Source organism: Gossypium hirsutum, chromosome A05, assembly GCF_007990345.1.
Source record: "Gossypium hirsutum isolate 1008001.06 chromosome A05, Gossypium_hirsutum_v2.1, whole genome shotgun sequence".
Classification (NCBI taxonomy): domain Eukaryota; kingdom Viridiplantae; phylum Streptophyta; class Magnoliopsida; order Malvales; family Malvaceae; genus Gossypium; species Gossypium hirsutum.
The window spans coordinates 61,147,110-61,166,756 of NC_053428.1; the positions used below are offsets into that span (position 1 = coordinate 61,147,110).

The window sequence follows — 19,647 nt, forward strand, 5'->3', positions numbered from 1 at the left end:
ATTTAATTCGAATTCAATTTTTAATTTTATTTTTAATTTAATTTTTCATTTGCTGTGTGGGTAGTTCTCTATCACTAGAGCTGAGCATGGCCCGGCCCGAAGGCTCGCCTGGAAAATGGGAGGGTTTGGGTAAAAATATAGGCCCGAAAAATAGGCTTGGACAAAAACGAGGCCTGTTTAAAAAATGGGTCGGGCCTCGGGTATGATTTTTTTGGCCCGGCTCAGCCCGAATTATTTTAATATTATGTTATTTTATTTTTTATCATTATTAATTTTTAACTTTACCCTTTCACTTTCATTTCGTGCCTTCCACTTCCTCCCCCTTTTTCCCATTTTCAAAATCAAAATCCCTAACTAGTCTCCACCTTCCTCTTCCTCTTCATCCCTCTTCCTCCCAAACATTCCGGAATACTCATTCATCTCCAGTCTCCACCTCCCACCTGCTTATACCAAACAACCTACTAGCCTCAAGCTCAGATTAGCTCAGCTCATTGTCTCTAGCATCTTCATTTGCGGTCTCGGAGCTCCCCACAAGTTGTAAGCTTCTTCATTTACCACTTAGGTCTAATTTTTACTTTAGTTATTATTTGAGTTTGGCTATATAAATTAAGCCTATTTGGTATTTTGGTCCTTAGGTTCCTCATACTGCTATTGTGTTTTACTTTATCTCAGAAAACCTCTTCTTCTTCCTCATACTACCTACAACCACAATACAGTAAGCTTCTTCTTTTTAAAATATTTTTAGTTGTAGCTATTGGTTTTTTGAATTTCAATTATTTTGGTTAATAATGCTGGTTGTTGGATCTATGACAGAGCTTCCTTTTTTTATTCTTTTCGAATAATTCGTCTTCTTCTTCTTAAATTTGGACTCATGGGTAATGGTTTTGCTGAAAGCATACCATTGATATTAGCATATATTGTTGAATAGTTATTATTTTGAGCCTTCCCTTTGCGCTTATAATGGTGAGAAATAAAAAATTATAATTTCCAAACAAGTTTTTATTACAAAAAATGATGGAGATATTTTCAAAGATCTTTAAATAACTTGTTGACGTGATTTAAATTGTTATCATTAATAATTAACCATTTATTTCAGTAATATCTCATAATTATATATATATTTAAAAAACCAATATTTCCTATCGTGAAGACAAATCATATCATAATTATTAAATGTTTTTAGTACGAAAATTGACATTTTTTTAACATTCAACATGAGTTTATACCCTTCATTGAAAAATATCAGTAGGCAAAATTTAGTAAGAAAATAAAATTTCAAACTCCGAATTAAGACAAAAGTTAAGATACTTTGTACTGAACAATAAATGACCCAAAAACACATTTATCTTAGAAAAATCAAAGATGCTTCATTTTTCTACTTCCAGATAAATGTTTTAACTTACATATTTAGGATCTACTTCCTTTGGGCAAGTATTATTTTTTATTTGTGGAAAATAGTTTTGATTAATGCAAATTAATTAAAGTATAATTTTGAAAATCGATAATTCCCAACCTAAATAGTTTATTTTCGCAATTCCAATTTGGACATAAGGTTTTAAATTTTGAATCTCAGAATTATTGAATATCAAATTAATGTTTCTGGTTTTTCTCTTCTTTTAATTGCTGGAAACTACAAGTCTACAACCAGCACTGTTAAAAAATCATGTTATACCATTATTTTATGTTGAAAATATGCAAAAGTACACAAGTTTGTGCCATTTTTCCTGCTTTGAAACTTACTTAAATTCTATATCTTCCTTTTTTTCAGGAATAATTTGGGCTAATTTGATTTATTTGGATTTTAGGACTTGAATTTTTATGACTATGGCTAGTTCGAACACTCCTATACCCGTGGATGATGAGTTTAATGAGTATGAAAGTGCTCTCAAATGTCAAAAGTCTACCACTTCAAAGGTGTGGGATGAAATGATAAAGCTTAAATGCGAGAACAAAAATGAATTGAAGGCACAATGTAATCACTGTAAGAATATCTTCTCTACTAAATCTTCTAGTGGAAACTTTCATTTAAGACGTCATCTAAATCAATGTTTGAAAAAAGTTAATAATGACATAACTCAATACACCATAGCCACTCAACCATCATTAGGAGGTGGCCCATCTATAAAAAAACTACAAGTTTGATGCTGATGAGTGTCGTTGAGCTATTTCTACTTTTCTTGTGTGTGGTAAGCATTCATTTAGGACAGTTGAAGAACCAGATTTAGACTGTAATACCCTTAACTCGTATTCATTGTCAGAATAGGGCTACGAGGTATTATCGAACCATACACAACATTCACACACACATCCATATGTATATGCATTCATAATCAAATTCCATTCAATCACAATTACATTGTCCCTTATAAGGCCCTATTAAGCCTTAGGACATACTTAATAGAGGTTCAAGACTAAATCAAAAACATTCAAAAACTTTAGAACTCTTGAAAATTTTTCTCACCTGCACATGTCACACGCCCGTGTGAACAGGCCGTGTGCCTCACACGGACACCAGACATGCTCGTGTCTTAGGCCGTGTGGATACAGGGCATGCATACTGACTTGCCCACATGGCCAGGTCACATGCCCGTGTGCCTAGCCCGTATGAAAACTAAGGGGGTTACTGACTTGGCCACAAGGCCGGCCATACGCCCGTGTGCCAGTCCGTATGCCTCACACGGCCAGTAGTCACACCCGCATGTCTAACCCGTGTCAAAACTGTAGGGTATACTGTCTTAATTCGAAAGGGTACCCCATGGGTCACACGACCGTGTACCAAGGCCATGTCTCACACACGGTCGAGCCACATGCCCGTGTGCTCGGCCATGTGGAGTGAAGTTAGGCTTGCTTTAAGCCACACTTTCAACCCTATTCAAGCATACCTAAACACCACATTTCATACCAATTCCATACATTAATAGGAAACTAATTCAACCAATTCAATCATATTACAAACCATTCAAAATATCATCCAACTCACCACTCAATTTCACAACCAAAACATATCTAAACAATGTATTAAAATCAACTTTCATAAATTTCAAATACATGACTTATTACTTTCTCTATTACCTTATACCACAAAACTAGCCATTTCAACATTTCATAACTAATCCATCACATATGCAATATACAAGCATCATATGAATTACCCATCAAACATATCATTTAGTTCAACATAAGAGGCCATACATACCAATATTTACACGCCAAGTCTTATGGCTAATATTCATATCACAAAACATACCAAAAAAACACCAACTTATACATGTCATACCATATATACAACTCTCAAAATGATACCAAAATAGACGCTCGATAGTGTTATGACGTTCCTTGACGATCCCCAAGTCCAAGCTAGTTTTAAATATCTATCAAACACAGAGGGAGCACACAAAGTAAGCTTTTAAAGCTTAGTAAGCTAGTATGATAAAAACTCATCTATATATATACATAAACATTAGCAGTTTAAAATAACATACACATCTTTCGGGATTTCTAACAAACCTTTCACCAACTTATTTTTAAACTTGTACATACCCAAAGTTTGCCATTGCATAATCAATGTCTTAAAACCAAAGCATTGTTCTTGAAGCTTCACACACTCAGTGCCTTCACGGACGTATCGCACACTAAGTGCCATCCTGGATGTCTTGTACACTAAGTGCCATCTTCAATAATTTGCACACTAAGTGCTATTTCTTGATGTTTCGCACACTAAGTTCCATCCTTAATAATTCGCACACTAAGTGTCGTTTTCACAATCAATATATTATCCATCAATCTAGTAACCAAAAATATACAAATTAACCATTCTCAAAGCATTAATTATATAAAGAAATAATACTCTTATAACATACTAACTTACCTCGGGTTTGAAAATGGCGAGACAAGTCAATTAATCGATAACTTTATCCTTCCCCCGATCTAATTCTGAATTCCTCTTTTCTTGATCTAAATGTATTCAAAATTAACTCATTTATTCATCAAATCATTCAATTTCACACAAAAACACATAAATGGGCATTTTGAACTTTAGCCCCTAGCTTTTCACATTTATTTAATTTAGTCCTTATTTCACAAATAAACAAAATACACAAAATTTCATACTTCCCATGCTTTGTTGAATCCTCATATAGTCCATATAAGTCCACATATTTCATTATTTTTCATGTTAGTCCATCAAAATATCATTTTCACAATTTAATCCAAATTACTCAAATTCATCAAAATCCAAAGACAAAACATGCTTATTTATCATCAAGCTTCCATATAACATCAATTATCATCAAAAAGCTCACTAAAGCATCAATGGCACATTTGAAAATTACCATCAATTTCTTAAATTAAAGCATGGGTTTTATAAAACATAAAGAATGATCTCAAAAATATAAAAATCATCAAAAATCGAGTTAGGAAACACTTACCAATTAAACATGCATTAGCCGAATCTCAAAGAACCAAAAATGGTTTCTTCTTCAACATTTGGCTGAAATAAGGTAATTTGCATGCACTTTCTTTTGTTTTCTTTAATTTACTATATTTATTTCATGATTTACCATTTTAGGCTTTAGTTATAAATTATTAAAATTCACTTAACATGTCCATAATTGTCCACCATTAACATTAATGGTATAATTGACATGCAAGGACTCTCACTTTGCTAAACCATATCAATATAACACTTTTAACTTATAGAAGGTAACTTTTGTAACTTATGCGATTTAATCATTTTCTCAAATTAACCACTTAAACGATAAATTTATCACACCAAAAATTCACACATATAAAATAACATATCATAAGCACGAAAAATAATATTAAAATATTTTTCTGACTCACATTTGTGGTCCCGAAACCACTATTCCGACTAGGGTCTAAATCGGGCTGTTAGATAGATACATGATTAGAATTGCTAGTCTTAATTTTAAGGATATAAGTAGATTTACAACTGCTAGGGATGTCCTAATGTATTATGCAAAAGAGAGAGATCATGTTAAAGAAGAGTTGGCTAAAGCACCTAGTTTAATTTGTCTAACTTCCGATAATTGGAACTCGGAGCATACTAATAATGAATATATTTGTATTACTGCTTATTGGATTAACAAAGACTGAAAACTACAAAATAGAATCATAAGTTTAGAGCTTTATTTCCTTCGTATGATGGTTTGAACATAGCAGATGAACTTGTTTTATGTTAATCACAATGAGGTATAGACAATAAAATTTTTAGCATCACTTTGGGTAATGCTTCTTATAATGATGTTATGGTTTCTTGTCTTAAAAATTGTTTTCGTGCGAACCGAGCTATTTTTTGTGATGGTGCTTTTTTTCAAGTTAGATGTTGTGCACATATATTTAATCTTATAAGTAAAGCTAGTTTGGAACTTGCTGATGATGTTATTGGTAAGATTCGAAATGGAATTAAGTACATAAAAAAGTCAGGAATTCGTAGGAAAATATTTTATGATGTGGCCGACAAAAGTTTTCATTTGAATGTGACCAAAAAGTTACATCAAGGTGTGTGTGTGTGTGATGGAATTCTACTTATTTGATGCTTGAATCTTCTCTTTACTATAAAAGATGTGCTAGATTATTGGGGCCAACGAGATAAAGATTATCAAATATTTGCACTTTCTAACGAGGAGTGGAGAAATGTTGCTATTATTTGAAAATTTTTGAAAGTCTTTTATGATGTGACTTGTGTTTTTTCTGGTTCTAATTATCCAACGGCTAATGTAACATCCTGAAATAGGGCCTAGTCGGAATAGTGGTTTTGGGACCACAAATCTGACATTAAAATACTTATTTTATTATTATTATGAGGCCTAGAATATGAGTATATGCATGTGTTAAAGTTTCACGAAGAAATTCTAAGTATAAGATGTCCAATTGGATATTAGGGACTAAATTGAATAAATTGCAAAACTTGGATTCTAGAAGCAATTTGTATGAAATTGCTTTAGATTATAAATTAGAAGATCTTGGATAGTAATTTGCCAAATTCTAAATTTTTGGACAAAAATGGGCTTGCATGGATGAAATTTTAAAGAAAGGACATGAGGGCATTTTGGTCATTTGTCAATTTAATGAATTAAAATGGGGAAAATCAAGCCAAAATCAGCCATTTCCTTCTCCACGGCTACCTAAAATTGAAGAGACATCATAGCTAGGGTTTTCAACATTTTAAAGCTTAATAGTAAGTGCTCCCAAGCACCGTTTTTAATGTTCTTCGTATTTTTGAAATCCCGGTAACTTGCTCTCTCCATTTCTACCCATATTTCATGCTAGGGTTCATGTTTGAAAATTTACCCATGCATGAGTTCCTTGTATGTTAATAGCTTATGGAGGAATATGAAAGATAAATGTGTGTTAAACATCTTTTCCAAGTTGGTTTTCATGAGAAACCCTTATAGGGACTAATTTGCAAAAGATGTAAATGTGTGGTAGAAATTGTGACACCCCTAATTTGACTCTAGTCGAGACGTGGTTTCGGGACCACAAAATCGAGTCACAAGAATAACTAAATGTTATATTTTATGCCTATTATAAGTGAAAGTGTGTGTGTGAAAATTTCATGTTTTGATTTTTGTCTTTTAAATGTGAAATTAATTAGAAAGGACTTATGTGTGAAACTTTGGAAATGTGATAGGTTAAATGGTAGTGGGCAAATCATGCATAGTGGAAAAACAAGTAGACTTGCATGTCAAATTCCTCACTTTAGAGGAAGTGGCCGGCCATGATGGTATGGGATAAAAAAATATATGCATTTTGAATTCTGTAAAATGTGAAATCTGATTCGTAGTGAAGAGTGGTCAGATTAGTCAAACAGTGAAACAAGGGAAACTTTAAGAAAAATCTGGTATTTATTGGCCAAACCTAAAATTCTGGAAATTTTATGGATGGAAGATATACGAGTCTATATTCAGGAAAAATTAACGGAAAGTGATTTGGAGTTTTGTAGCTCCAGTTATAAATAATTTAGTGACTATTGCTCAGGAAAAACAGCTTGTGCTGAATTTAAGATTGTGTTGTAAACCTTGATAAACTTGTTCTAGTTGCTCATAAGCTATTGATTAAACCCATACGTGAATTCTAAATTGTGATATTGGAAAATGATAGATGTAGATTCAGCCAAGAAAGTGTATATATGTGATAAGGCCTAATGGCCGATGTGATGAATGTGAAAGTGTATATATGTGATAAGGCCTAATAGCCGATGTGATGAATGTGAAAGTGTATATATGTGATAAGGCCTAATGGCCGATGTGATGAATGTGAAAGTGTATATATGTGATAAGGCCTAATGGCCGATGTGATGAATGTGAAAGTGTATATATGTGACAGGGCCGAGTGGCCAACGTGATGGATGTGAAAGTGTATAAATGTGATAAGTCCCGAAGGGCATTTGTGTCAGTACTATATCCGGGTTAAAACACCGCAGGCTTTATGCGAGAATATTATCACTGATTAATGTCCGTAAGCTTCGTGCTCGTACTATATCCGAGCTCTAAAGACCCGATGACTACGTGTGGAGATTTTGTCCGGGTAAGACCCGATAACTTCGTGTGGAGATTTCGTCTGAGCTAAAGGTCTCACCGATAATCCGAGTAGAGGTTAAAGTTATAAGACTTCGTAATAAGAATTGCTTATAAATATATTCAATGCGAAAGGTTAAACAGGTATGTACTCCAAGTTTATATGTGAGCTTGATTTGCACTAAATCATAAGGTAGTTATGTGATGCATACGAGAGCAATCTATGAGACTATTCCTATGATTATGTGACATCGGATCAGTGTGAGAGGTTATGTGAAATCATACGATATATCTATGTCACATGAGCTCACTTATATGTGAAAGTTTATCTGCCTATTGTATATGATGAGATGTGCATATTCGGTAAAGGGATAGTATGCCCGAAGGAAGAGTGAAATAAAAATACGAACAACTATGTTATAATTTGATCGTTATCTGTTGACACTGCTTAAAACTTACTAAGCATTGTAATGCTTACTCCGTTTACTCTGTTTCCTCTATTTTATAGATCTCATTTGGAAGCTACAGGCTCGGGGATCATCAGCAACTAGTCACACTATCACTATCCGTTGTTTGGTACTGCTACGTTTTGGATTATCTTATGGCATGTATGGAATAGACTAGTGGCGGAAGAATATTTTTGGTTAATGTATATAAGCCATGCGAAAATGGCATCTTTTGAATGTTTACTTAGTGAAGTTTAAATTTTATCTCTGGCTGTGCTTAGTACTTATTTAAATGAATGATCTTTATTTCAAGAAAAAGTTTAAAATTTTACTGTTTTGACATGAGTTACAAGTCCGATAATGCCCCTTACCTATTCCGGCGACGGTTACGGGATAGGGGTGTTACATTTTATTGGTATCAGAGCTACGGTTTAGTCGATTCTAGGACTAACGTAGCACGCGTGAGTCTATTTATACATGCCATAAAGTGATAAAATGATAGTGTGATGATTTTTGGCTATTAAAATGTGTTTGCTGTATTGCAATGAATCTTGATCCCGATCGAGCTGTAGCAAGCTTCTGACTATGAGAATTTGCGATATAAATTCACTTAGATATGCCTAAATTATTAAGTTGATCAGGTACGTATCATGTACTTGTATTTGAATTTCGATTTGGATTGAATTATAAGGGTATAAGTGATGCAATTTTGAAAGAGTGTTATGACTATAAATGTGATTTTTGTATGTGGCTATGGAACTGGAAGTTGAATGGTCGATAAGCATGTTGTGTTTGTCTTTGTAAATGATATACTAATGGTCGATATAAATTCACTTAGAAAATGATTTTATAGATCGATGCGAAATCAATAATGAATTACAATTGCTATCAATGAGCTAATGTCTTTGTGGATATAATTCAATAAGAGGACGTTATCCTAAACTATGCATCGGTAGAAATTTTCGAGGACGAAAATCCCTAAAGGGGGGAAGAGTTGTGACACCCCTAATTTGACTCTAGTCGAGACGTGGTTTCGGGACCACAAAATCGAGTCACAAGAATAATTAAATGTTATATTTTATGCCTATTATAAGTGAAAGTGTGTGTGTGAAAATTTCATGTTTTGATTTTTGTCTTTTAAATGTGAAATTAATTAGAAAGGACTTATGTGTGAAACTTTGGAAATGTGATAGGTTAAATGGTAGTGGGCAAATCATGTATAGTGGAAAAACAAGTAGACTTGCATGTCAAATTCCCCACTTTAGAGGAAGTGGCCGGCCATGATGGTATGGGATAAAAAAATATATGCATTTTGTATTAATATTATAATGACTACATGGTTTTATAATAGGAAATAAGTATTAGAAAAAAAAGAAGGCCATACATCCTTGCCTTGTTCATGTGAATGTTTGAGAAAGAATGGAGGAAAATGCTTTGAGGATTTTGGCAATGGAGCAAGCTCAAAATCTAAGGTAGAACAAAAGGGCTCTTTGATATTTGGCCTTGGTGATTCTAATTGGAGGTATGTTTAATTTTATTTCTTGATAATTTATGTGAAATTGAGTTAATTGCTAAGCTCCTTTCATAGCCCATGACTCAATTTTTGTTATTGGTTTGAAGTGATGCATTCGGCTATGGGTTGTAGAGTGTCTTGGTGGGTGTTTTGATGTTTTTGTTATGAGGCATTTTAGATTTGGCCTTAGTGAAAATGAGTGAGGAAATTTGAGTTGAGGATAGAAGATAGTAAACAAATGTTCAATGGATAATTTGATACCAAAATTCATATGTTTATGAGCTTGTTTTTGAAAAGTATGTTACATGTGAGTGATTAGTTCATGAAGGGATTTTCGGTTATGTTGTTTTGTATGAGTAATGGATTGTTGAGTTCATGCTATTATGAATAAAATTGATTAAGAGAGGCTTGAGATAATTAAATATGCATGTTGGTGGTAAGATGAGCATTCGGTTTTTATCATGGAAGCATAGGAAGCTTGTTAAAGTTGAATTTTAGAAAAGTTAAATGTGTGTGTGCTTGTGCTAGTGCCGAATGTGCCTAGGGTGATTTAGCATTGAGTTTGGTGTTATATGAATTGAGTTTTATGGTTTTGGATTTTTAAGTGTTGTTAAATACTTTGAATAATATATATAAGTGGCTTTGATATGTAAAACTCGGCCAAGTGGTTATAAGCATGATTTTAGAAATTCAATGATATTCGGCCGATTTGAATAATTCATGGCACCCCAAGCAAATTAGTTTTAGATGTTAATAAATATTGAAATTATTTAAAAGCATATTACCGAATGTGACTTTAGTTAATGATTCGGTTATGAGTGCTGATTTGTTTTATAATTAGCCGAATGTGTATATGTATACTATGAGGTGGTTTAGCTTAAAGAAAATTAAGGTGCTCGGAAGGTGATTGTCGTGGATAGTTTAAGTAATGAAATTTAATTTCTGTTATGTAAAGTGATGACATTGCTGTTTGCAAATTTGAAGTTAAAAATTGTTGATTGAGCATCAAGAGCTTATGGAAACAAAGTCGGATCGTGGAAAAAGGGAAATTGGTCGAATAGTCGGAACGTGGAAAAATTACTGTTGGCCCATCGAGGCCCTCTTTTTCCGAAGTACGTTAAGACGTCACACAAACTTACTTACCACCATGCGGTGCTAGATCTAACAATTACTCTACGTCTTTGAGAGCATTCGTATACTTACAAGCCCATGAAATGCCAAAATTTCGGCATTTCGGCTTTTGCCGAATTGAACTAAGAAAGGGTGTTCGGTACACACCTGATTCGCGACGACTGCTACTGAGATCCTTTTCGATGTCCTACAATTGATTAGCACAGTTCTTATTTACAAATCGTAATCACTAAACCCAAAACTTGCTCAACCAAAGTCGACCCATGTTCCTAAAAAGCCTTTGAACCCTCACCTTTTTGCCAAAATCGATAGCTAGCTCCGAATCCGATTGCTCCAATGATTCACGCTTTTGATCCAACGCTTAACAATACTCTAATCACCGAAAGAAACATCAGTTACAACTCTTAAAGACTTATGCTCAAATTGATAGCCTCCCTAAGTTTTTGGGACTTCGGCTTTTCCTAACATCGTAAAATAAGAACAGATATGAGATGATAAGTACTTACCCCTTACTCCTACTTGATTTCCACGCAATCCGGTGCAGTTTTATCCTTAGAACAATGGTAAAACCTGAATCCAGGGGTTGAAGAAGTTTCGGCTATAAGCCCCTAAACCAATGGTACTTTCGGCTTTTGGGTGGTGAAGGAGATGACGATATGAGGCTATGACCTTGAAGTAGAATTGCCGTCAGGTATCTAGGATTAAGAAAAGATAATCCTAGATTAATAAAAACAAAAGAACATAGAAGGACCTGGCTTTGAAGAAAACGGCACAAGCAGTGATCACAGGATTTCGGCTTTTACGACTTCGGCAAAGGTGCTGATGAATAGCAGGTTTGATGGACGGCTTTGGAGAAGAAAGTAGAGAAAGAAGAACAGGATAGGTGAAAGTTTCGGCTAGAGAGGAAAAGAGAGAAAAAGAAAAACCTTGTGATGTAAGAGTAGAAGAGAACGACACCACTCAATACCCTAGGTGCCGAAATACTAACCTCATAACCCTCTGCCGATTTTTTCCCTTCAATTCCCAAAATTTGGCCAACTCCTAACCTCTCTCCTAATCCCTTAAATCTCTCCCCTTATCACTCCTTAATCCAAGCGTTTGGACTGATCCAAACTCTCCTTTAGCAGAATCCACCTGGACTCCAACACTTACCCCTCCTGCACTTAAAAATAAATGCATCTATTTGCCAACACAGGGAATCGATCCCATGCCTTCCCCAATGCTCCACACGCCACTTTTCTAGGAACCTAGTGGCATCACCCTTTCCACTTCACCAGAGGCTCTTTTTGTGATGCAATTTACCCATCACCCCACTTAAGGGCCACTTAGCCAGAACCCCTAACCTTTTAAGTCCAAAATCTCAAAATTCAACCGGGTTTTGGCCAACACATGGGCCTTCTATAAGCCCATTTACCTACTCAAAATATTAATTTCACATCCAAATACGAAATTTTAAAAACTTTACAAAATATTGAAAACGGCGAATAAATCTGAAAATCAGGACGTTACAACTCTACCCTCCTTAAAGAAACTTCGACCTTGAAATTTACCTTATTAGAATAGTTGAGGGTACTGTTGACGCATAGCCTCCTTAGTCTCCCAAGTAGCTTCTTCTTTGCCATGGTTCCTCCAAAGTACTTTCACTAGTGGAACTGATTTCCTTCTCAACACCTTGATGTCACGATCAAGTATTTGCACAGGTTCCTCTTCGAAAGTTAAATCTGACTGCACCTCGATCTCTGTAACTGGTATGATATGAGTTGGGTCAGATCGATACCACCTCAGCATGGATACATGACATACGTCGTGGTTACGATGCAGTTCTGGTGGTAGCTCTAGCTGATAAGCCATTGGTCCAGCCCGCTTAACAATTCGGTAAGGCCCAATAAACCGTGGGCTCAACTTACCCTTCTTACCAAATCTCAAAATTTTCTTCCAAGGGGAAACCTTCAAGAAAACCCTATCCCCAACAGCGAACTCAATCTCCTTGCGCTTCAGATCCGCATACGACTTCTGTCTATCAGATGCCTCCTTTAACCGGTCCCTTATCAGCCTAACCTTGTTTTCAGTGTCTGCCACCAATTCCGGTCCAAGTACTCGTCGTTCACCCAACTCTGTCCAACACGTCGGCGTATGACATCTTTGCCCATAAAGCGCTTCATATGGTGCCATCTGAATACTTGCTTGATAGCTGTTATTGTAGGCAAACTCCGCCAATGGCAAGTAGTCCTCCCAACTTCCACGAAAATCAATGATACAACCTCTCAACATATCCTCCAGAACCTGAATAACCCCTTTCTGACTGTCCATCTGTCTGTGGGTGAAAAGCAGTGCTAAAATCCAATCGTGTACCCAATGCTTCCTGCAACTTCCGCCAAAACCGAGATGTAAACCTAGGGTCTCGATCAGAAATTATCGACACTGGTACCCCATGCAGTCGCACTACCTCCGCCACATATAACTTGGCCAACTTTTGCAGTGAGTAGTCGGTACGAACAGGTATGAAATGAGTAGATTTTGTTAACCTATCCACAACCACCCACACCGAATCTTTCTTGGTGGGTGTCAAAGGTAACCCACTCACAAAGTCCATTGTCACTCTTTCCCACTTCCATAGCGGAATTTTCACAGGTTGCAATAATCCCGAAGGCAATTGGTGCTCAGCCTTAACCTGCTGGCACGTCAGACATTTCCCAACAAATTCAGTCCCCTCTTGTTTTAATCCGGGCCACCAGTACACTTCTTGCAAGTCTCGATGTAACTTATTCCCTCCAGGATGCATGGCACAGAGCCCACCATGAGCCTCTTTCAGAATCAACTGCCTCAATTCAGGGTCCTTTGGAATACAAACCCTTCCACGAAAGCACAAAACTCCCTCAGTGTTCAACCCAAAGTCCTCGTTCTCACCATTCTTAACTTGCTGGAACCGAAGAGCTAATGAATCGTCCTTCAACTGTTTTTCCCTAACCTGCTCAGTCCAAGTAAGCCTTACTTGCAGTTCTGCCAACAAGCTTCCATCGTCGTACAGACTTAAACGTGCGAACAAGGCTCTCAAGTTAGTAACAACCCTTCGACTCAACGCATCCGCCACCACATTAGCCTTTCCTGGGTGGTACTCTATCGAACAGTCGTAGTCTTTAAGCAACTCCACCCATCTTCGTTGCCTAAGGTTCAACTCCTTCTGAGTCAACAAATACTTTAGGCTCTTATGATCTGTGTATATGATGCACTTTTCCCCTTATAAGTAGTGTCTCCAAATTTTTAACGCAAAAATCACCGCTGCTAGCTCCAAATCATGCGTAGGGTAATTCACCTCATGAGCCTTAAGCTGTCGTGATGCATAAGCGACCACCTTGCCCTCTTGCATTAGTACGCAACCTAACCCCACATGCGACGCATCGCTGTATACAGTAAAGTCCTTCCCAGACACCGGTTGAATCAACACTGGCGCTTCGGTCAATACCTTTTTCAACCGATCAAAAGCTTTTTGCTGTTTCTCGGTCGAAACAAATGGTACTCCTTTCCTTATGAATTTTGTCAAGGGTGCCGCCATCACCGAGAAACCCTCCACAAACCTTCTGTAGTAACCTACCAACCCTAGGAAACTCCGAATTTCCGATACTGACCTAGGTGGCTTCCATTCCAGAATTGCTTCAATTTTACGAGGATCCACCTTAATCCCCTCGGCAGAGACCACATGCCCTAGGAAAGTTACCTCCCTCAACCAGAATTCACACTTGCTGAATTTCGCGTAGAGCTCATTTTCCCTTAACACTTGCAGCACAATACGAAGATGCTCATCATGCTTCGCCTCCGTTTCAGAGTATACCAGGATATCGTCAAGAAAGACGACTATGAACCGATCCAAGTAAGGTTGGAATACTCGATTCATCAGATCCATAAAAGCTGCAGGTGCGTTCGTCAGCCCAAACGGCATCACCACAAACTCATAATGTCCATATCGAGTTCGGAATGCTGTCTTATGAATATCCCCTTCTTTTACCCTTAGCTGATGGTATCCAGAACGAAGATCGATTTTGGAGAATACCGAAGCTCCCCTAAGTTGATCGAACAGATCGTCAATCCTTGGTAGTGGATACTTATTCTTAATCGTTAGTTTGTTCAACTGGCGATAATCGATGCACATGCACATCGTTCCGTCTGTTTTCTTCACAAACAGGACCGGTGCTCCCTAAGGAGACACACTAGGCCTAATGAAGCCTCTATCTAACAACTCTTGAATTTGAGCCTTTAGTTCCACTAACTCCTTCGGTGCCATCCTATAAGGTGCAATAGATACTGGAGCTGTTCCAGGCAACAAATTGATTCCAAACTCAACCTCCCGATTCGGAGGTAATCCAGGAACCTCTTCCGAAAAAACATCCCAAAATTCCCTAACAGTTCTGATGGTCACCACAGTCAGATCCTCAGTTTCAGCTTGGCTTACCAAAGCCAGATATGCCTCGCACCCCTTGCGCATTAGTTTCTCAACCCTTAACGCCGATACTACATTGGATAAGTAATCCCTTCGTTCTCCAATAATCATTACCTCTTCATCATTGACAGTCCTTAACACCATCCTCTTAGCTGCACAATCTAAAGTTGCCTTATGCTTGGTCAACCAATCCATCCCTAGTATCAAATCAAATTCTTCAAGCGGTAACTCCATCAGATCCCCACAAAAACCCCGCCTTGAATCTCCAAAGGCACCTCCTTGAAGAGTTTCTCTACCTTAACCGAATGACCTAAAGGACTTATCACAGACACCCCACACACAGTCTCCTCGAAGTGCACACCCAGTGCCCCAGAAATGTTATATGCCACATATGAATGGGTTGATCCCGCATCAATCAGAGTAGTATAAGGTACACCATATATAAAAAACGTACCAGTTATGACATCAGGTGAGTCACCCTCCTTGCGGCGACGAGTAGCATACACCAAAGCTGGCTGACGAGCATCCGCGTTACCAATGCCCCTGCCGGGTGCCCCGCGTCCACGTCCATTACCACCGCGACCTTGTCCACGACCTCTTGGCAGCGGCGGTCCATCCCTTACAGGTTGAGCCGGTCGCACAGCCCCTTGTTCGGCCCCTTGAGCCTGAGTGGCCCTCCTAGGACAATCCTTAATCCTATGCTCCTTAGACCCACAACGAAGACAAGCCCCAGAACGCTTCCAGCACTCTCCTTGATGCATTCTGCTGCAATCCCCGCAAGCTTGCGGTCTACCTGTGTTCACCGGAACTGCTCGAACCGGTTCCTCCATCCTAGCTCTCTTAACATTTCGATTTGCAGCACCCGCTGGTCCAGCATCCCTCCTGAACCGATTCCGATCCCTATCACGATTCTTCCGTTCAGTTTGTTTCACCTCCTCGGCTATCTTAGCCTTCTCTACCAGTGCAGCGAAATCTCGCTCTCTCTGCGGAGCTATGAGCACCCTTAACTCATCTCTGAGGCCATCCTCAAAACGAACACTGCGCTCGTATTCAGTGGAAACGATGCCATTAGCATACCGACTCAATCGTAGAAACTCCGTCTCATATTCAGCAATGGTCTTATTTCCCTGAGTCAGATTCAAGAACTCCTTTCTGCGTGCATCCACATAGCTAGCTCCAACATATTTTGCCTTAAAGGTCTGTTTGAACAGCTCCCATGTTACCCTCTCAGCTGGGGTACCCTCTCTCACAGTAATCCACCACTGATACGCTTCATCCCGCAGCAACGACACCGCCCCTTTCAACTTCTGTTCTATTGAGCAGTCTAGGTCATCCATGATCTGCTCTGTGGCTTCCAACCGGTACTCAGCCACATTTGGGGCCACTCCAGATACGCCCCTAAAAATCTCAGCTCCGTTGGCCCGAAGGCGTTCAGAAATGGACCCCCTATTCATGGGCCCGATGTTAGCTCCGGCCACCCTTTCCAAAACCCTCAACATGGCCTGAGACAGAGCGTCATCCCCTGTGGCCCGGTCATACGACCCATTTTCATTAACCGGTGGTGGACGTACCTCGCCAGCTGGCATGTGTTCAGATGACGCAGATCCAGCTTGAGTGCTACCTCGGCCTCGACCACGGCCTTTTCCTCGAGTAGCCCTTGTACTCATAACGATTTATCTGATTACGAATTTTATGACATTAGTTTACTGGTTCCACTGTTATTACAGAATGTCTTATGAACAGATAGAGTTTCAGAGTTATTTTCGCGCAATCACAATTTAACTACGGTCCCAGTCTTGTAGCCTTAATACTACCTTATCAATAGCACTATCTCTAAGGCTCAGTACTATCTATTGTATTATTTCCAGTCCAGTTCCATATGAATATTTAAAGTAGAAAAAGAACACTTACAGACTTGGTGCCGGGGATTCAGTGTGCCACTTCTTTATCAGTCCATAAAAAACCTATGTTTTTGTTTACCGAAAATAAAAAGATTTCATTTGAAAACACTTTTATTTTGAAACTATTGATTTAACCTCGTTCAATAGAAAAACTTCGAACATCTTTGAAAAACTTATAGAATTTTTTTTAAAGATCTTCGGACTCGATCCACAGCCTAGTTGTTGCAACCAGGCTCTGATACCACTAAATGTAACACCCCAAACCTGGCCTAGACGTTATGACCGGATCTGATGCGTCACATCGAAGCGTTCAAACATTCCGTATTACTTAGTTGGAAAACTTAGTTGGTGTTGTAAAAGACATTTTTAAAAGTAGGTTAAAGTGAATGGAAGCTGTGCACCAGGTAGGAAACCAAGAAGAAGAGGAGGTGAGTCCGTCGGGCTGCTTAAGTACCAAGCTCCCTTCGGATCCAATCCTAGACATGCACACCGCCATTGCCACACTCTAACATCTCGTATAATTTTGAAAAAACCGTTTGGTTAGGTCCATCTTAAGAAAATGATTAAGGTTGAAAACATTTGCTTAGCGGAAGTCTTACTCGTATTCGTGTTATTTTGAAATCACTTAATGTTTTTGAAAACGCGTCCTAGAGCTAATCTATTTCGTTAGTTATCATAGCTCAGTTTTATCATAATAGAATTAAATAATAAAGAAACAACCCAAACCATAAAAATAATTAGCGGCCTTATTACAAAAAAAACCCAAAACCATAAACGAAAATATGGAAAATCTAGTTCACCAGAAGAAAACGAATTTGCAGAAAACGTGTGGCCACTCCGAATCTCGCCCAGCTCCAAGTCCACCAACTAGGGCTCACCTGCAAGGATGGAAGAAAAAGGGGTGAGTTTGGGAAAACTCAGTGTATACAGAAACCCATCCAAAGCCCAAATCAGCTCGAGCCCATTGGGCCTAAGCCCCATTCAGATAACAGTACACAGTGGACCGAAGCCCTTTTCAGAATACAGTAGCAAGGCCTTAGCCCCTTTTTACATAACAGTGTGGCCCATAGGCCCAGTTCAGTAACATAGGTAACAATAGTAGTAATGCATGCAAACCCATCTGGGGAGACTACTCAACCCACCAACCGCTACACTGCCCCGTACCAGCCCTACACTCCATGTGGGAATATCTCAACCCACCCAGCCCTACACTCCACAGTTGCAGCAACGCTGCTCAAATATCAGTAAGTTGAGGCAAAGCCTCCAGTACGTGGATGAACCACTTTCAATACTTCCTACATCAATACCCCAATCCATGCAACAGATATTAATAAACCATATCATGTACAATACAGTATTAATCAATCATGCAGTTTAGCTAATTAAACCCTAGGGGTATTTCGTAATTATGCTCTTTAGGGGTAATTTCATACTTACGCAACTACACAAGTTATTTCAGTAATTTTTAACCGTTTTATGCAATTTGTTCCACCATCTAACTAACATGCTACTTTGCCCATCTCTTACCCATATTGGTCCGTAAGCCCATTGGGCCCATTTGGCCATCGAGGCCTCTTTTCCGAAGTACCTTAAGACGTCACAACTTATTACCACATGCGGTGCTAGATCTAACAATTACTCTACATCTTGAGCATTGTTTACTCAAGCGCTAAATGATTCGATTTCTTTTCGATTAATAAAAGTGTTCGTAACTTGGAATGTACTGATCCTCATGTCTACAGATGCCAGTTCTTATTCAACCGTAATCACTAAACCCAAATCTTGCTCAACCAAAGTCGACCCATGTTCCTCAAAAGCCTTTGAACCTTACCTTTTGCCAAAATCGATAGCTAGCTCCGAATCCGATTGCTCCAATGATTCACGCTTTTGATCCAACGCTTAGCAAACTTTAATCACCGAAAAACATCAGTTACAACTCTTAAAGCTTATGCTCAATCGATGCCTCCTAATTTTTAGGATTTGGCTTTTTAATCGTAAAATAAGAAAGATCTGAGATGATAAGTACTTACCCTTACCTCTTATTTCATGCAATCCATCATTTACTTTAGAACATGGTAAACCCGAATCAGGGGTTGAAAAGTTCGGCTATAAGCCCTAAACCAATGTATTCGGCTTTTGGGTGTGAAGGAATGACGATATGAGGCTATACCTGAGTAGAATTGCGCAGTATCTAGGAAAGAAAGATAATCGTAGATTAATAAAACAAAAGAACATGGAAGGACTTGGCTTTGAAGAAAACGGCACAAGCATGATCACAGGATTTCGGCTTTTGCGACTTCGCAAAGTGCTGATGAATAGCAGGTTGATGGACGGTTTGGAGAAGAAAGTAGAGAAGAAGAACAGGATAGGTGAAAGTTTCGGCTAGAGAGGAAAAAGAGAGAAAAAGAAAAACCTTTGATGCCAGAGCAGAAGAAACGGCACCACTCAATACCCTAGGTGCCGAAATACTAACCTTAACCTCTGCGATTTTTTCCTTCAATTCAAATTCGGCAATCCTAACCTCTCCCTAACCTTAAATCTCTCCCCTTATCCTCCTTATCTAAGCAGTTGGACTGATCAACTCTCCTTTAGAATCCCTGACTCAACTTACCCTCCTGCACTTAAATAATGCATCTATTTGCCAACCAGGGATCATCCATGCCTTCCCTATTGCTCCACACGC

At 38.3% G+C, this 19,647-nt stretch overlaps 1 long non-coding RNA gene across 2 annotated transcripts; it reads left to right on the top strand.

Annotated features, from left to right (window-relative positions):
• Positions 1–324: 324 nt before the first annotated feature.
• LOC121229552 (uncharacterized) lies at positions 325–8,103 on the top strand. 2 transcript variants are annotated; one of them, XR_005927307.1, is made up of 4 exons: positions 325–537; positions 636–715; positions 1,806–1,981; positions 8,047–8,103. It is a non-coding gene; the product is annotated as an uncharacterized lncRNA (long non-coding RNA). The 2 variants fall into 2 exon arrangements; XR_005927306.1 differs by having other exon boundaries at positions 673–715.
• Positions 8,104–19,647: the final 11,544 nt, after the last annotated feature.